Source organism: Anas platyrhynchos, chromosome 3, assembly GCF_047663525.1.
Source record: "Anas platyrhynchos isolate ZD024472 breed Pekin duck chromosome 3, IASCAAS_PekinDuck_T2T, whole genome shotgun sequence".
NCBI lineage: Eukaryota > Metazoa > Chordata > Aves > Anseriformes > Anatidae > Anas > Anas platyrhynchos.
Window position 1 is genome coordinate 7,280,922 of NC_092589.1, and position 19,763 is coordinate 7,300,684.

Sequence of the window (19,763 nt, forward strand, 5' to 3'; positions counted from 1 at the left end):
GGGTTAATTACAATTCATTACACTGTAAACTGTCCCCAGGCTATTGTTAAAAAATGCAGGAGTTTCAAGGTCCAGTATTTTATGATTCATTTTGCCATGCAGTGAAAAACAGACTCTATATCAAACTACATTCATTATAGTTAAGACCACAAAATCTTTATTGGTTTTCCCAACATTCCCTCCTTGTTATATGAATTCATATGGACTGCACATTTCTAACAATTGGCAAGAAGGCATGAAATAAAATTTATGATATTTTCTTACCTTATGCTCAGCGCAGCCTTAAAAATTGACCATTCCAATTGCTTTACCTCCTCCCACCTTGATTCATTGGAGCCGATTGGATGGGAACTGGAAAATAAACAGAGCTGAACAAGAAGGACAACAATGCCACGCTAGAGGCTTCCTTGTGTGATGAACCAGGCTGCTGTGTGGGACTTCAGCTCCACGAGGATGATGAGAAATGGTAATAACTAAGAATTTCCCCTTGTCGTAATATAGGCAATGTTTTAAGTTTCAGAGTGGACACATTTATACCAGTGGAGCTATCCACTATTTCCAGTGGAGGCTCTCACAGCAGAGCCCAGGACACACCACCACAGACCCAGGTTTCAGTCCTGCTTCTGCTTAGGCAGATCCTGCAGGCTCGTGCATCAGTTTACTCACAGAGTAACCCTGCCACGTGCTTTGCTGGACTCTGTATACTTGTAGCCAAATTCTCCAGCTTATAGTAGACAGCAGTGCCTTCGATTGTCTTTGCTTATGCCTGGAATATCAAATACTTCTGTTTTCTCGTGAAAGGTCTGTGGGAGGGGGGCATTACCACCAAGTAGCTCAGCATAATCTCAATAACGCTGTGTTGAGGAAAGCTAATAGGGGATCCAGCTGCGACCTCTGTGGGAGCCGAGCCAAGCACCGCTCATCAGTGCTACCTTTGTGCCCTTCTGTGGGGCTCTCCTTATCTCCTGGCGCTGGCTGGCACTTGGGCTCTCCTTCGGGACATAAACGGTGCCATTCAGCCGTGCTTTCTTTCCTCTACCCCAGCATGCTGAGCCTTGATCACTTCTGCACACCCTGCGGGCTTTCTCCTGTGTCAGCCCAGCTGGCATCTGCCCGCACCGCGTCCTGCTCCCTGTGTTCACATACCTTGCTAAGAGGATCGGTGGAGGCCTTTCCAGCTCAGCTGAGCTAATTTTGGCTTTCAGTAGGTTCCAGTAGGCTCTAAGGATATTGCTATTACTGTCATTAATACACGGCGTTGAGTTGCAATGGCCTGCTTGGAGTCTGAGTTCAGCTCCGAGTCCAGCCCCGTGTGGCTTCGGGATGCTGCAGAGCAGCCACTGACGGAGGTCAGAGCTGGATTAAAACCAGATTTAAGTGTAAGTAGTAAACGGGGAAAATAACCAGGGACTACTCCTCTCCCCCATGAAAACTGCTGATGACATGGATTAATTTTGTTATTTCGGTTAATATGTTACTTCTCTGTAGCTTTGAGGTGATGGGGGAGTGCAATACTGAAGAAATCTCTCAGAAAATAATTGAACTGCTGTTCTTAGCTTTTTCCTATTGAGAGCTCTAAACCTTTCAATGGTTTCTGAATATTGTTGGAGGCAAAATTTTTCATTCAATTGGAAAATAAGTTCTCATTCACCGATGTGCACCAACAGAAAAAAAACACCAAGCCTACCAGCTAGAAATCAGATATGGAAATGTTCTGGTAACGCTCAGTAACCCATTTATTGTAAGGTACATTGGTTTTGTTTGCATCTATATAGCATAAATCAACAAATATCTTGGGATGGCTATTTTGTCTGAGGTTTTCTCTAAGAAACTGGATTTTCCTTATATGACAATGTCAGAACTTCTGTATTTGTTGGGACCAGGACTCTATCTAGCCCAGTTTCTTTCAGTTGCTCAAGGAAGAGCAAAAATCAACCTGGCCATTTATGACGCTTGTAGCACCCCATTGCACTGGCAGAGACCCCTGGCTGCTGTGCCAGACACCAAGCACAGCCCAGAAGGAGTTTATAACCCAGCAGCCAAAACTCGGCTGGGTTTTCACAGCCGGTGGGCATTTGCAGGAAAGAACTTGGAAATCAGATTTCAATGACAGTGATATTTATGGGTGCTCTGACGAGTCTCTGTGCCTGGGAAATAACAACTATATCCAGAAACATTGGCAAATACTTCTTTTGTTTTGTTAAGAATTATAGCTACTCCCAAGGCCATCTCACCTGGAACTAGTACACGAACAAAGTTCATCATGACATTTCAGCAATGTCCATGATGTTATTGGGCAGGCGTACCAGATGGAAGTGAAGGCATACCAAAATGGAAGTGAAGGAGGAAAAAATGAGTGACTGAAAGTTTCCAAACTCTCACTAATATTTGTTTCTAGCAGTGCAGAGATTTTGCAAGTGGCAGGTGTCAGTATTAAGTACTGAATTCTCCATTTTCCCCCTGGTCTCATTATAAACAGGGATATTTGTTTTTAAAATGGACATTTTTCATCACTTCTTTTTGGGGTCATGCCTCTGTAAGGCTCACAGATGCTGAGTTTGGACAGGATCTTTTAGCCATAATATATGAAACTCCAAAATTTCAGAGGCTTCATTAAGAATATCATGCAAAAAGTGGGATTTTTGCCATTGGCTTGATTGGCTCCAGGATTACACCCTTGCTGCTCCTTGGAAGTCATCTTTGATTTGGAAATCATCTTGAAAAATGCTGTGATACATTGCTCTCTGAGGAGATTCCTGCTACTTCATCGTTTTGACAAGGCTGTAAATAACAAAAGAGACATACTCATCAAGTGCTCCTCCAGTCCCAGCTGAAATCAGGATAGTCAGAAATGGGCAACAGCAAAATGTTAATCAAATTCCTTTGAATCTCAGAAGAAATGTAGAGTAGAGCTTCTCCGAGACTACAGAAAACTGTCCATGGAAAACTGTCAACATTGCTCTTTAACATATTGTGTCAACATTTGGCATCTGTGAATCAGTTGGTGAAGTGGCTGGAAAAAACAGGAAAATACGTTTTTATGGATGTTGGGAATATATAGCTACATGACTATATGCATAAAATATATGCATTTTGCTATCTAAAACGTACACACTATACCTACATACAACATTTTTATTTGCCAGCTATGTGTATGTGTTTATGTGATATTTATACATGTATATGAGAACAGGAAAACTTCCAGCTCCAGTTTTGAAGGCAGATTTATCTGTGTGTTGAACAAAACCCATTTTTGATAAACAACTTCTCCTAGCTATGGACTGGCTACCCTGAAGGCTGTTCTGGATGGGCTGTGTGATACCACTGTCAGGACTTTCATAGTTGCTAGCATCACTCACTCCTCTGGAGTTCTCCTCCCCGTGCTGCTATAATTCACTGCCCTCCTCTCCAGCAGCTGCTGAGTCCCATTGGCATCACCTGTGTGCTAGAAAACAGGGAAAGGATGTGCAAGTGTTTAGGGGGAACTTGGCCCCACAGCTGTCTGTGGCAAAAATCCCATTGACTTCAACAAACCTGGATTTCACTCACAGCCCTTGGAAGATTTTTACAGATGTGCAAATAATGCGCTGTGTATATCCTGTAATCAAAGCCTTCCCTATTGAATTTATTTACTTTTACATTGTGCATGATATTAAACCCAAGCTCTGTGAACTCCTGCTCTTATCTCAGGCCCCATGGAAGGACCACCTCGTCTGGCTTCACTGAAGTTCATCACTGCTCCTACATGAAGGTTGGTGGAAGTACCTTGCTGAAGGTTCCTCACGTAGCTTGTTTCCTACAGTAAATTCAAAGGGATGAGGCATCTCACAATTGGCTTTTACAGCATTACAAAAAAAAATAAAAAATTGGCTCAGAAGCAGCTTTTTCTCTAGTGGTGGCTGAGCTGCTGGGAAGTTTGTGTAGCATTCCCCCGCAGTGAGCCAAATCCTGCAACTCCAAGCAGGGAAAAGTGTCATAAATCCTTACGAACGAGAGGCACCTCTAGCTGCATGGTGAGAGCCCAGCCATTGCTTCTGGAGCCAAAGGGCTCATTGGCAAAGGGGACATTATCACCAGCTGTCATACCTGGAGCTCTCCAATGAATTCAGGTCCCCTGTGTGACCTTGGACGAGGTATGTACGCTCCTTTCCTTCACTTCCCCATCTAGAAGATGGAGCTAGTAACACTCGATTTGCTCATCATGTTTATTTAAATTATAAACACCTCCAGGCAGAGGCAATCTCTTACAACGTGTCTATACAACGTCTAATAGAAGGCCCTTGTCTCAGCTCAACCTCTAGGTACTACATGGAGGCAAATAATAGTACTTGGCAGAGTGCAGATTTCGAACTAGAAATCTAATATCAAATAGTTCTCCTTCTCTCCTGCTTTTGGCACTTGGCCCTATTCAAGATGACAAATCCTGAGGGCCCTCAGTCGCTGACTCCCATTAAAGTTTACATTACACTCACTGGCAGTTTGTCTCAGAAGTGTCCCAGGATTTCCCCCTTAGATTTTTAAATGGCTGTACAGCAGAAAGAAAGAAAGAAAGAACAACTGTAGCCAGTCCTGGAGTTGCAGCTGTAATCAAAAGTGTTATGATGAAGTTCAGCTGGAAGAGCAAATAAGAGAAGAAAAAAAAAGAAAAAAAAAAAAAGAAACAAAACACGGGAATGCCATCAAAGTCTTTCAAAGACAGAAATTCATTTTACCTTTGTCAATGGCTGTGGTTTTCAAGGATAAAGATCAAAGCGATGACCGTGGGCAGAGCTATGACAAATGCCGAGATCAGTCTGTTAAACCCTAGCATTAGCGCTACAGTTAGACTGGTGTCTAGACTAGCAGTGGGTACTCATGCCAGGTTTGGCAAGCACGGCAGCGCAGCGCTTGCATCAGAGCTGGAGCAAGAAGAATGAGGCATCCAAATTGCAGAGGGGAGGGAGCAATCAGGCTCCAGCGGAGTGGAACTGGAAAAAGGAAGTTTAGAAAAAAACAACAACAACAAAAACACACGCAAAAAGAAACAGAGGCGGATTACTGCCCGAGCCCAGGGAAAGCCAGCTGGGAAGATGCATCCCCCCAGCTCCTGGTTTGTGCATTGTGATTAATGTACACAGAAAGCTTAGATAACTGGGGGAAAGTAATGCCAAATTCTTATCAATACAGATGAGCTGGCTTCGTATTCCTCCAGCGCTTTCATGTGGAAATGAGACGGCATTTGATGAGGCCAAGCCCATGTTTGAAATAGCTCAGCTGGGATGCGAGCATGGTGAGGGTTCAGGTGCCTGCATGGAAAATTGCTGCGGCTGGATGGGAAGGAGAGCCCTTTCCTGAGGGCAGAGAGTGCTTTTCCTCTTCCTCATGGAGAGGACACAGAGCTCTTGCTCCGTGGGCTAAATACCTGCTGAAGCCCGAGCTGACAGCCCGTGCCAGGACGCAAGGTGTTCTTGGCTGCTGAGGGGCCGTGGCCGAGCCTGGGGCATCCCTGGCCCCAGGGTGCCACACGGGGCCGGTACAGGGGCAAACACCAGCAAACCTGCGTGCTGCTCTCCTGGGGCCCCCAGCCACAGGGCAAAGCGTTTGCACAGCCCCCATCACTGGAGGAGCTCAAAACTCCCCAGGTACTTCCCAACAACCGCTTGTCATCACAGCAACGTGGGCTTCCACTGGTCATTACGAGCTGAAAAGGAGCTGCAGGCAACCGTGGGCAAAGGCAGCCTCCAGTGGGAGGAGACAGAAAGGAGGGATATTTTCAGAAACGCAGTTGGTTTCAGCTGTGCTTCACGCAGGGGCTTGCAGGGTCTGTTGTCAGAAGCACGGCGTAGCACTTGCTAGAAACAATTAGCCAAGGCTTCGACCGGTCATATGCTATTCTCAGCTCTGCTACTGACTCACCTGCACGGCCTCAGGCGAGTTGCTTGCATATTTGTGCCTTAGTTTACCCATTGGTAACACCAAAGACAGTAACAGTCTCACAGAGTGGTGTGAGGATTAATTAATTAATATTTGGAAAGCAGTTTGTGCCTTGACGTCTTTGTGCCTTTGTTTACCCATCAGTAATGTCAGAGATAAAACTGTCTCATGGAAAGGTACAAGGATTAATTAATTATTTGAAAAGCAGTTTGAGATCCCTGGATGAAAGATTCTATGCGAGTCAAACATATCATTAAAAACATCTCCCAGTCCTCTGTGAAGTTAAAATAAAGCTGGAGCTTCTTAGTCATTCAAATAATTAAACCACAAATACTGTTTATTTTAATCTTGCCTTTAAAAAAATAATCTAATCTAGGCAGCGATACCAGCCAAAGAATGAAAAATGTTTCAAATTCAAGAGACTTATCAATTTAAAGAGCTTGATTCTTAATTGCCTTTTGATTTCTATCAATGGAAAGTGAGAGCAATTGTATTTACAAATGTCTGCAAAAGCATGGGGCAGCTGGGAGGACGCCCACAGCTCCTCTCCAGGGTTTCAGCCCTGCATATTATGGCTACGGCAGCTGTACACAGCACTGCACGCAGGTTTTCGCACTACCCAAGCAGAGGTGTGCAAGCCAAATGCAGAAGTCCTCTCGCACACTTCCCTGGGGAACTGTTGTGTAGTGGGACATAAAATATATGCGAGTGGCCCTCTTTTTTGCCTCTTTCTCCCTCTCTTGTTTTTCTGCATCTTTTTGTTTTACGAGCTATGTATGTAAAGAAGAGGTTTGCAGAATCAAGGTCACGGGTTTTAATTGAGCGGGGCCTCTTTTAAGGTGTAACTACTGCTGGGAATCTGCTAGCGTAGCAATCTGCCGTACGGGGCACCCAAACCACCATCCCACATGAGGTTTCCTTCAGCTCCGAGGGACCCATCTCAGCTTTTTCATGGCCTTCCACTTCTCTTTGCTCAGAGAAAATTCTGCAGCAATCTCTGAGTAACCCGTGTGGGAATGTGGGGAGGAGGAAGAAAAGATGTAATTGCTTTCCTGAGCTCCAGCGCGTTCATTAGTTAAATGTCCTGCTGTCTTTTCCACGCTAGTCCAGCTTCTACTGAATTTTCATCAGACCAGAAGAGGCCTCTAGGGCCATTTGAAAGTAACCATCAGATAAAAGCGACTGCCATCCTCCTTCTGCGGCAGGCAAGGAAGCAGACACGGGCAGACTGGTCACACAGGAAGGCGAGGAGGGACCCGATGACTCAGAGCTTTTGACTCCCAGCCGTCAGCTTGAGACGCCGTTCTAGCCAGGTATAAAAGCACACGGTTATCTCTGACCTCATGAATAATCCCACTGATTTAAGCCATAAACTTCAGCATCAGGGCCTTAACCACCTCACCGTGCTCACCAGGAGTGGAAAAACAAGTGCGCAGGCCCGGATAGGCCCAAATAATTGACATAGAGGAATAGCAGCGAATGGTGGTTTCCCTGCTGCAGGTTTCCTGGCAGCTGCTCTGCCTGAGAAGACCGCCAATGGGACAAGCAGGTGGCTCGGTCCCTGCGGTGAGGGGCTCCTTGGGGATGGCAGTGTTTCCCCAGAGCCCTGAAGATGCTATCCCCATCCTGGAGAACCCCTGGGAGGGGAAAGGGGAATTTGCAGATCCATTGATACCAGCTGTCCTTTCCTGGCGGGGATTTACTGAGTTCATGATCCCTTTGCTCACGCAGAATCAGGAAACAACCTGGCTGTGATGGGGTCCCACCCACAAGCAGAGGCATCCCTCAAAACGCCGTGGCCCAGTGCAGGATGCAGTTTACTCCCCCGCAGCTGCTTGGGACCTTGCATTTGTAGCAAAGGGCTAAGAGATCAAGGGAAACCAGAAGGAATCTACTTTCCTGTTGTTGATGGGAGAGTGAGTGAAGCAACCTAAATTATACATGGCGTTGCCTACCAGATGGTCAGAGCGTCTCTCCCTTCTATTATGCAAAGTAATAGTTTCACAGACAAAGTAGAGGGGACCGGAGATAGCAGAGCATTTGGGAAATGTGCCCCATAGCTGATTTAAAGGCGTGTTTTGCTTCTAGCTGGGACATGGGGTTTCAGCTGGATGCCTGTTGTCCAAACCTTCTCCAGAGGTGAAAGGTGCCAGCCCGGCCTGTGAGAGGGAGCAGGACTGTGAACCCACCCAGAATCAGAGCAGTAATTTCTAACAGCAGGGGTTGGGTTTTGCTGACTGGACGGGAAGTGGTGGTTTAAAACACAAAGTTTATTAACGTGGGCAAAGCCCATTTCACCCCGTTTTGCTTCTGACTAATGAGGAGCTTTCAGTTTGGCCCTTGGTAGCTGCAGACACTGACTCGTGACATCTCCACTGCAGTAACAGTGCATGAGCCACATGAACTACACCCCACTGCCTAGCACGCCCAAGTATTCTTCCTGGGCTGCCTCATGGCATAATGGCACGTCAACATGGAAACTGAAGGTCTGAATGGAAAGCCACTTCTGCTGGCTTTAACTTAGAAAAGTTCAGATATTGTCACGAGCATGAGGCTCATTGTGTGCTGGGCCAGGCTGCTGGGGCTGAGGCGTCCCAGGGAGCTGCTGCTGCCCCCCGCTAGCTGTCTGGAAGCCCTAACAATCATGAGTTTGCCTATAGCAGACATATCCATCCTGACGATGGGGGTGACAGCATTTTCTCCACGACGTGACAGTATCACATTTCACACCATAGTCCTAGTCCATGAGCAGAGCTCCTCAGCACAGCATTAACACCTCCTGAGAGCACGTATGGGAAAGAAAAATTCTCATGCAAGGCTTGCTAGATCAGCCCCTTCACACCGATTGCACAAACATGCCGCCGGGCAGGATGCACGGACTTCATTTCACTGGTAACGGCATGGATCCACACATCAAAATAAACCACTCAGGGCTTTGGTTTGTGCGTTATATGATCATCCAGAGGCTTCAAAAAGGGTATCACTGAGATCTCATTCCCATGTATAATTTCTGTCTTCCCTGATCTTGAGCGCAGCTTTCACTGGAGTAGTGCAAGATATAAAAACGTCAGGCTTCTTTTATGAGCTTTGTTTTTTGATAACTGAAACCCAACTGATTAAATCTCAGATCAAGAGTGGTGACCCTTGTTCTCACTCCGAGCTGTGGGTTATCAGCCCTCAGGCTGATTTCTGAAGCAGTTCACTCTGCAGTAAGAGGTCCTTAAGAATCAACAGCCAGTACTGGACCTAGTGTGGTCACCTTTCATTTGGCTACAGATTCCCCTAACACAGATGCTGGAGCTCGTAATCTCTATTTAATTTTCTCCTTTCATTTTTCTTGAGGAAAGCAAGGAGAAACAAAACTAGAAAATGATGGAAGGGATGGTGGAGCCCATGGAAGGGGCAGGGATTTGACAGTCAGCTTCTGCTCCGAGCCCTGCTTTCAGACTGCTGCCTGACATTGGGCAAACGGCATCACAGCCTCCCCATCATTTGAGTCCAGAAAACCCAGCATTCTTTCTAGGTGCAAAGCGTTACCTGGAGCTAGGCATTTGTCATATTGTTTTTTAAGGCACATACTCCAAAAATCAAGGCATGAGAAAACCAAAGGTTTCACAACAAAGAGTGGAAAAACCCCAACAAATATTGTCTCAAACCTTCCCTTTCAGGCCACACCCCGAAAGCAAGTGAGACTATCATGGACAAATCCTCCTCTGGCAGCAGGCCGATCAGCCAGAGAGCCATTCTCCGATTCCCAACCTCTTTCACACCATGCAGAATCACTGCGGGAAAAGCCTGACAAGGCTCAGACAACTCACAGTGCCATACCTTTGCTCATGACAGTAACGCCAGCCAATTGCTAGCGTCTCGGTGTCTGGCCAAAGCGGATGGCAGACGGCTGTCTGAAGCTGGGACCTGGGAAAATGGGGATAACATCAGGAAAAAAACAAAAACATCTTACGTACCTACTGCTCCCATCTCATCCTGCTCTGGGGACATGCCTGCTCGCCGTGGACTGAGTCAGTGCCTGGTCTTGTGGTCCTTCAGTGCTCTGCAGAGCTGCTGCGTGCTTGCAGACTGGGAGCTGTTAGCACATCTCATCCTACCTGCTGTGCACGGGGACTTGCCAGGACCGGCAGCTCCCCAGTGGGTCAGTGGGTTAGGATGGAGGAACACCACCACTTGGGAAAGTTTGGTGGCTCCTCTGAAAATCTTCCCGGACTTTTATTGGATCTTAAGTTACCACAAAGTATCTGCCTGGATCTGGGCTTTGATTCTGCACTCCACTGCTTTATCCCAGGCGGGCTGGGGTAGCGCCTTTCCCTCAGAGACCACAACTGACAGCACCCCTCCCAGGGAGAGGAATGGAGCAGTGGCTGTGTTTCAAGGGTGGGGAGGTGGAAAGGGTGTTTGAGGCCGCTGTCGACATGGGGGAGCTGCAGGGCTGGAGAGGAGGATCAGAAATCATCTTATTTCTCCAGTCCCGGTTCCTATCTCCAGCCAGGGGCCTGGACTGCCACCCCCAGCTCTCCCATCACCCCAGTCCCTGGGTCCCACACTCACAGCTCTCCCCACCCAGCCCGTCTCTGCCCCGACCTCCCCACCGCTCGCTCTCCAGGCAGGTCCTGGCTCTTCAGCTGTGGTGTGGCAAAATTCAATTTTGCCTACGTGGCTGAGAAACTCTGGCTCTTCATAATAATACCAGCTTGCCTGCAGGGAACGAGGTGGAAGCTAGACCACGTCAAGGCCTTTTATTTCCTGCAAAGGTGTGTTTGCAAGACACTCGTGGAGAACACTATGCAGATGAGCGACAACGGGAGAGGTAGGACCAGCTCCCCAGCATGGGGAAAATGGGGCAGATCAAATAGTTACCCAGATTTCCATCAGCTGTGGGGTTGGCCTGGTGACAGTTAGGCAGGCTTGCCATGTTGTAGGGATGGCTCACCTCTCTGCCAGCTATAACAAACACGTCCGCTTGATGCCAACAGGACTGGGCCGAGCTTCACCCACAGAAGCATTTTCTTCCCCTCCTGCTCCACTGGTGTGAGCGGCCCCATCTCTGCAAAATAAGCACACGAAGAGAGCTTGAAATTGCCAAGAGGAAATCCAGGTTGAATTTGCGCTGAGAGCTGGCCAAGGAAGGAGAAAACATCAATCTCAAAAGGTTTTTCAAAGTTTGGACATTTGGCTTCGTCTTTCACTACGTTCAACCACAATCTGTCAATTCCCATCAAGAAAAAAAAAAAAAGAGGGAGAGCAGCCTAGCCTTTAAAAGTCAGTGCTGCCACGGCTAGAAAGTTCATGAAGCACATGGGACAAAAAGGTTAGTCTGAACTCATGACTTGAACAGAAATCTACAGCCCGTAACTGAATACTGTAGGGTTCCTTCCTCTCTTGCTGTGCTAGGAAATTCTGGCCAGAAAGTTAAAAAGTAAAATGCAAAAAAGAACTCTTAAAAGTAATAATTATCCACCCCCCAAAACTGAGGCTAAACCGAGGAACTTCTATGTTCCTCAGCTGCGCAGGATTTATGTTTGAGAAAATTCCTGGTAGGGTATAAAGATTTTACTACTTTGAGCTTTGGATGGTTTTAGTATTAGCAGGCCACAAATGAATTAGTTGGATGATGCAAAAATGACTGTCAATAAAATCTTTACACCAATGCTTCATTCTGTGTGAAACATCTTTTATATATATGCATATCCATATATACTATAAATAATAGAAATGATGCCCATATTTTATACTAGGGATGTAAACACTGGTTCCAAATGCAGTGGCAAATGAACCACTCACATTTTCTGATTGCATAATTTGCCTAGAGGATGGATACATAATTACACTATAATTAAGTATAATAAACAGAGAAAATGATTTGAGAAGGAAAAATTATCACAGCCTCAACCACATCAGCCAGAAGCTCTCTTCTAATTAAGTTATTTTATTAAACAAAATGTTTTTAAGGTGGGTCCCCTTTGAAAACGTACATTATAGGCCATGTAATGTAATTTACTTTATAAGTAAAACATAGCTTGTGTATGGACAGATGGTATCTGATAGGACTCATAAATACGCAGCCACTGGGTCCAGCCCAGCTGGGAGCAGAGTCCCCCCACACTTCTCTCTTCAAACGGAGGAGCAGACCCTAAGTGCTGCTCTGGGATATCTCAGTAGCTCATACACCAGTCTTCTATTTGTAATCATTGATGGACTCTTTTTATGTTATTATTTATTTTTTTTTAAAGCAATTGAAAGGAAGAAATTCTCGCAGGTAACTCTGATGCTGTCATCTCATAATGATATGGCTGAGGCAAAGGACAAGAGAGGAGGTAGCTCAAGCTACCTCAGATACCTCAAGCTATCTGGATTTGAGAGCCTTTTAAATGCTCTTTCTTCTCAAAAGACTTTTCCCCTTACTAATTCTGTTTGATACGTGGCAAGATGTGGCATTCTCTTAAATTACTGTGGCTGAAGAAGTCCAAAACAAAGTGGTTCACTACCTGTATGACTCGGGAAGACCACATAATCTGGCACCTCATCTGGCAAGGGCTTCCAGACACCCTCCAGTTTGTTCCTCTTTGAACTACACTGTATGTTTTTAAACACCTGCCCCCACCTGCTTGGGGACTACAGGAGCTATTGCAGACGCCTTGGAGCATTGCTCTGAAATTAGCTATTGCTCCTGCTCACCCAAAAAAGAAATAGCTCTGAACTTAGCTATTGCTCTATCCCCCCAAAAGAAAAAAAAAAAAAAAAGTTGAGCTTAAGTTTTAGCTGCAGTATTTCTGTATACATCTACTTCATTTCCATGTTTCTCTTCCTCTTGTGAGCCCTTAGAGATTGTGATCAAGCCATCCTTTAGCCTCTCTTCTGTAAGCTCATTAGATCGAGCTGCATGATATAAATCTCTTTCCTAGCTCTTCAAGTCTCACATACAGCCTCACAATGTTCTTTGGGAAGATCTCTCTGTCTGTGACCTCTTTTCTTAACTACTTACTCTCTTCTTCAGTTCCCAACTCATCTGTAAGGTTTATTTGTGATGATTTAAGTTTTCTTTCAGGTCATTGTAAAAAATAGCATAACCTCGGTAACACATCCCTTTGGGACCTGGAAGGGGTGAGACCTAAGAACATATATCGAGCATATGAGAAAACATCCCTGGTCAAGGAAAACCCCAAGGAAAGATAAAATGTGTCCTAAAAATCAGTTGTCCACAGCAGTAGTGTCCTTGAATTCCACATGCTGAACATTAGGTTGTGAGAACACCTCCAAATGCCCTACGAAGACATCCTTCTCTAGTTGTGTCTACTGCATGCACAACTTACTGGGTAATGGAGAGAGCAATGTGGTGTTAAGGAGAAATCTTCTCCTATTTAGAGTTTTCCACTCTTAAATGTTTGCAGATCTTTGAACCACAAAATGTTGTTGGTTATTGACAAAATTACTGATGTGTGGTTACCACTTGCAGGGTGCTCCAGGCGGGACGCTTAGGTCATCATGGATCTGTAGATTCCTGATGACTACTTCAGTCTCCCTCCTAATCCCATGCACTTTTGGTTGTTTAGTGACCTGATTTAAACTAGGAGCTTCCATGAGAAATCACGTGGCAATCACAGACTCAATAATAAACTCAAGCCAAAGAGTCATTTTCAAATGCTTGGCAAATGCTAGACCACAGAAACTCGGTGTGTCGTAAGATTCCACTTGGTCCCATCATCATGGGTGGGAAAAAGGAGGAGGATTATCCATAGACCTCAAAGTGTTTTACGAAGGGAAGCAAATGCTGCTATTCCCATTTATTGGATAGGGCAACAGCAAGTCGAGACTTGCACAAAGTCACCCAATTAATCAGCCAGAAAACTGCCACTGAAACCCATGTTCTGGTCTAAACAGGTTCTCAGACTGCCCTCATCACTGTAATATCTGAGTACCCTTCAGTAGTATGTTAGGAGAATTTGGGCATGTCTACACCAGCCGATGCAAACAGCTGTCTGTCAATCCAGCCCCCTTCTCAGCCAACTGGACAAAAGCCATCTCCACACCAAAGCTGTGTAGCCATGTTAACACCATTTGGAGCCCAGGTGTATGAACCCCACCACGAGCTGGGGGGAAAGCTTGGAACCAGCACCACTGTACCTCATCTCTGTGGCTTCCAGGGTGCAGCTTGCTCGTGGCTGGACAAAGCAGCTGCAAGACTGTCTCTGAGAGCAGGTAGACCTTCATTCTGAATCTGGTTTCAGCATTTATAGTGCTCCTCAGAGGATCTCCTAATGCTTTGCTGAGCCATGGAGACAGGGAACAAATGTGTTGGTTATCTGGTTACAGCCTTTTGGCTCTGAGGAAAGATCTGGAAGAAAAATTGAACAGGGAGATTTGGATACACTGCCATAAAAAAAAAGAAAATCTGCAAAATATATTTGGAAAGTCAGGAAAAGGAAAGAGGAAGAAAACATCTCTTTAAACCTGGGATCTACTTGTCATGAGCAAGAGTACTAAAAAATTTGTAACTTAATGACCTGAAGGAAGAGTAGCTGTTATTACAGGGCATTGTGCTGGCAAAGCTCCTATACATCACAACAATAATTCTCTCCAGACTTCTCTTCCCTTCCAAGGCATGAGGAAACATCAGTGTGTTTAGCCTCAACCCCCTGGCAGGCAGCATCACTTCCTCCTGAGCGGCAGGGAGCTGACACAGTGAAGGGAAGGCTCTCCTTTGTAGCAGCTACAAAAGCCCCGTGTGACCCAGTAGGTCTGACGCAGAGCTGAACAAATGAGCCCTGCACCAAGGAAGCTAAACATTTCCGAGAGCTTGTCCTGGACAACTCATGCTCCCAGGTTTAGAAATCCTTCGAGGGTTGCTAAGTTCACACAAACCACTCCTAGCTCTGCAAGTCCCCCTGCCTCGAGTGGTTAGAGGCCAGGAAAGCACAGTGTGGATGTCTAGCTCTGCTCACCCTGCTTTTTGTTCTCCTCCCTGGGCACTTGCTTCCACCAGCTGCCAGTGACGGGCCATCGGATGGTGGGCTTTGATCCAGAGCAGCACAGCTGCTCTGATGCTCTTGCCTGCTTCTGGATCCAAATCCCTGCTGGCACGGATTCAGTGGCTTCACCAGATCATCACCCTTTGCCTGGGGAAACTGGGGCAGCATGTAGGCGGCAGCATTTCTTTGCAGCTTTGTGCTTCTTGGACTTCTGCACAAAGTCCTGAAAGGCGATGTGGGCTTCATGCATATGCAGGGAGGGCACAGACTCTGCCTGAAAAAAAAAAAACGGACCTGGTTAACTTGGCTACGATCATCCAGGAAGTTCGTGGCAGAGCTGCAAATAAAATCCAGACATTTTGCCTTTCGGGCCTGTGTCTTCACAACAACAGTATTCTTCCTCCGGGCATCTGTGCTTGTTGTCTTATCGGGACGCGCTGCTCAGCGTGCATCCTTAAAGGGAACGAGTGCTGGGAAAGCCACGCTTTAATTCTTTAGAGAAAATGACACCACCTACATAGGAAAACCCCATAGCTTTTTGCCATGCATGTATATCTTTCCTTCCCTTTGTGATCTTTACCACTTCCTCACCATATGTAAAAGGCCTGATCCCGATGAAAATAGTCATGGTTCCAGAAATGCCACTCAGATGATGTTGATTTACCTCAGCAAAGGATGTGGCCCAATGCTCTTGGCCAGATTTTTCTGCAAGCTGCCAGTCACCCCTCTCTCTCCCCCACCCAGAAATCCGGGGGAAGTCAGGCGACAATAACCTTGGTGGACTTCACCTGGCCCACCCATGGAATAGCTATTTCTAGACTGAGATGGAAAACCCAAGCAGTGTCCCTTTAATCTAACATCTCATGCATGTTGCTAAGCCTAATGTTTAATTTGAAAAACAACAACCTGAAAATAGCATTAAAGGAAGCAGAGGATTTGAACAGCACTATGTTTTTAAGATAGTCTTTCTGGAAAACCCTATATTTAAAACCTGACCCTTTTACCATGAGGTTTCTAAAACTATAGAGCCGTCCTCAGCTTCCTGGGAGATAAGGCTTGTAATTTGGAACTGAGTAATGGCGTACAAACAACACAATTTGCGTCGTATTAAGAGGCAATGTGCAATCATCTGGCAGTGTCATATTGCCCCCACTGCAGAGCCTTTTGGGGCTCTTTGTGCTGGAAAGCTGAATGTAAGAGCAAGCTGATGATGAAGGTAGCTCATCCTCCACACCTGATGGTGTCTCAGGGTGCCAGTCTCCCAGGGCTTTGGTGAAAAACCCACCTTCTGAGCATTAGTGGTCCCCCAGCTCCTACACTTGCAGGACTGTTGATTGAAGCTGTAAGCCTGTGACTTGAAGTGTTGGGAAGAGCTGCTAGTGAGCTGTGGTGGGCTGAGGTAGACATTGCAACCACCTCTTCACTCAAGTAATACAAACCCAAGATGATTTTAACCAGAAGAAGCCATTCCTTCGTATTCACTTGGCATTTTTGTATTGAAAGGATAGCAAGAGCAGAGAAAAACAGGAGTTTCTGTGGTGGTTTTACGCCAAGCCTGTGTAGGAGCCTTTCAGACCTCTTTGTACTTCCAGAGCAAGGACCAGATCTGGCCTGGATTTTTTAATTTTCTTCCAGTTTGTTGGCGTGAAATCTGACAGCCAGGCAGATGTGCCTGCCTTGATCTTTGGTGTGGATCTCCTTTTGCACTCTTCCCTGTTTTTCCAAGCCTCAATAGGGGAAAGCGAAATTACTGTCCAGAAACAGTAATCATGGCATCTCGGATCTGTAAACTCTCCAGAGTTTTTATGCTGGAGGACTGGAAGGCTTTGACCCATTTTCAAAAGTGGGTATAAAGCATATATACGTAAGGAAAACACACATACTTGTAGCATCTGCAAAAACATATGGTAGTTTCACATCCCACTAACCAGTTTCCTGGACGGAGTACATATAAGGGCAGGCTTTGTGAGAACTGGCAGTTTTTGAATGCTGGGTTTCTGACTCTCATCCCTTAACCGCAGCCCTTCCTCGACTTTGTGAAAGATACCATTTCCCCCTTAATTTGGCACGTTACTGCACAGAGCCCTTCTGCATACTTGTTCTTGCGCTGCCCTTTTTTGCAGGTGAAGCTTCTCCCAGGCTCCCCTGAGAATCTCTCCATCCACCTTTCCATTCCATACAGAGCTGCTGTCTTACCTCTGCTTAATCCCAAATGGCAAAAAGTAACCACCTCCAGTATCAGCAATTGCACTTCAGGTGTCTTGTGATATTTCTGGGCTGCTAATCTACAGAGCTCATTGCAAATTTTTCCATCTAAATGTTTTGTTTAATAGAAGATGATGCTTTGCCAAAGGATCCATTTTCCTGAAATGTACTTTTTTTTGAAGTAGAACATCTAAAACTGCTGGCTCTTGTTTCTGACAACGGTAACATTTTTCCTGTCTTATCAACATGTTCTGTGCAAACATACCTCCCTATCAACATCTTTTCTGTTTTAGCAACTTGTGTCCCACGTGCCTCCTGCTACCACCACCAAAGCAACAATCTCTGAAGAACGGGCTTAACCAAAGGCAAGTAGATATGGAGAGACCCTCCTGCATCTTTCTGTGCCTGTGCCCACACCATTCCTCTTGTACTTTTGTTTAAACTCTTGGGATTTCCCAGTGGTGGAGATCCCAATGCCTCACATCAGTGCTAGTGTCTCCCTTTCCTTATGGATAAAGCTTTCCTGAACTCTTACCTCCTCTGTTTGCTGCCAATAAAGCCAATTAGATCCTGTTCTTCCCCATGCAGACAGACCCAGTGACCACCATATCCTTTTATACCCCTATCAGCTACTGTCCCCACATGTGCAGTCTCTCCTAGCTGTCCTCTGTCTTTTCTAGACTAAGCAAACCTAATTAAAAAAACAATTCCTTTCAGGTCATATTTTTTTCTGAAAAGTCTTATCAGTTCTGCTGTTCTCCTCCAGACTTCCCTGTGTGCTTGCATCTTTACTCAAAGTTGGGAGCGCAGATCTTTGGTCTGGGCTTCTCCAGCGCCACAATGACCTCCCCACGAGGAGTGCTCTAAATACCTGTCCTAATAACAAGTATCTTTCTGGCCACAGCATCACATGCCAGACTTTGAGCTTCTCCTCTCCCAGCTCCCCGTGCATAATTCCAGTACCAAGACCAGGTGCCTATGTGCATTTTGATTATGCACTTTCTTTTTCATGTAAGACTGTTTCTAAAGTTTGTTGAGAACATTTAAAATAAATCCCCTTCCCCTCCCACAGATAGGGAGGGACCTTCCAGCCTATTTCATTGTTTTATCCTACTGTGAGAGCCCTGTCTGCTCCACCATCCAAACCATTAACAGAGAGATGTAAATGAACAGTGACCGCCACAGGCTCCTGTTGGTGCACCTTCTCAGTTTGACAGTGAATCACTCCTACCTAATCTGCAAGAGTGTTATTCCAACCAATGGCTGAAAAATAGCAATTATTTCTGTCAGATAGATATCATTTCTGATACCAACAGTTGTCCAAAGGAGACCTGAAGCCAAGAGTGATACCAGTGAATAATAGGCGAATACCTACTCATCACCTGTACTGAGAAACAGGCTTGAGTACCAAGCCCTGAAACTACACTCTCTCCTTTTTTTTATAAGAAGACGGCAGTGAAGCCAGATTATTCATAGCTCTAAAAGCAGGATGGGCACATCAGTATGCCCCTAAAGCCAAGATGATGAGCTAATCAGCTTTGTATTGTTAGAAGAGTCCCCACCTACGCTTTCACACAAAGGGCTGATTAGCTCACAGGTATGCAAAACTCTGGGAGGATGCCATCTTTCATCACTACCAGAAGATGTTTAATATATGCTAAGTTGCCAACAATTAAGTGTTTGTGTGTGTGTACACATGTGCCCAGCCACTTGCTGGGTCCCAGGAGCTGCACACTGCGTTGTGCTCACCCGCCGAGCCTGGGCACAGCTCTGCAGCTGTGCCGCTGGGCGATGGCATTGCAGCAGCCACTGCCTTGCAGCCCAGAGCAAGCACCCTTTAATGTGTTTGTCCTGCTTCTGGTGGCAGCAGCTGGGACAAAACCAGTCACAGGCTGAGGGCGTCTGCACAGGGAGCAAGGCGGTGAGGCCAAAAGCACTCTGTCATCCGAGTCACTGATGGAAACACTGAGCAGTGTCTGAAGGCACTAAAACACCCTCTGCCCACGTGCCAGCGTGCTGTACTCCCCATAGGAAGGTCTAATAATAAGCGTGACTGTGAGTGCACATAGTGGTATGGCTGAAGCTGGTTGTGGTGGTTCTCGTTCCAAGCCCAGAGCGGTGACATGAAATATTGGCTCGGTGTCTGGAGGTGTTCAGCACCTCCTCCCCATTCCTACCCCACGGCATGCACATGGGCTCAGCGCTTTTCTCAGTAAACACTGGTTTTAAAACGTTAACTCTAAGAAAAGTGCTGCATGGCCCAAAAGAGAAACAAGCAAGGTGGGAGGACCTGGGAAGAGAAGTTCTCTGAAGCAACACATTCCTCCCGTGGTGAAGCTGTACTGTTTGAAGGAATATGTGCTCCAAGGCTGCACGCTGCCCGTTGCTTTGAACAATGTATGTGTCCCCCCCTTTCAGTTTCCATCAGCAAAGTGCAACAAGCTAGAATGATCTCTTTATTGACAGATGAATGTCAGAGGGAAAAGGATAATTTGGGAAAAAACCCTCCCTACCATGGAAAAGAAGAAAGAGAAAGGTGATATTTGCTATCTTTCTAACAGCGTACCTTGTCTGATGTGCACAGGAAGCAATGTCTTCTGGCTAGCTTTTCTTGCTCTGTTCCTCCACAAATCTTGCTGAAAATCTTCAGGACATCAGGAATGC

The 19,763-nt window shown here is 46.0% G+C and overlaps 1 long non-coding RNA gene across 13 annotated transcripts in view; it reads right to left on the bottom strand.

The window, feature by feature from the left end:
* Nucleotides 1-19,763, bottom strand: part of LOC110352193 (uncharacterized) — a 362,843-nt gene that overhangs the window by 21,457 nt on the left and 321,623 nt on the right. For 10 of the 13 annotated variants that reach the window (XR_011807942.1, XR_011807951.1, XR_011807953.1 and 7 more), the window contains 6 exons: nucleotides 19,666-19,763; nucleotides 14,868-15,168; nucleotides 14,050-14,260; nucleotides 10,859-10,972; nucleotides 9,742-9,828; nucleotides 265-7,218 (listed from right to left, as the gene is read on the bottom strand). This is a non-coding gene — a long non-coding RNA (uncharacterized lncRNA). The remainder of the gene's footprint in view (nucleotides 1-264; nucleotides 7,219-9,741; nucleotides 9,829-10,858; nucleotides 10,973-14,049; nucleotides 14,261-14,867; nucleotides 15,169-19,665) is intronic. The other 3 variants (XR_011807946.1, XR_011807945.1, XR_011807947.1) reach the window with 3 other exon arrangements.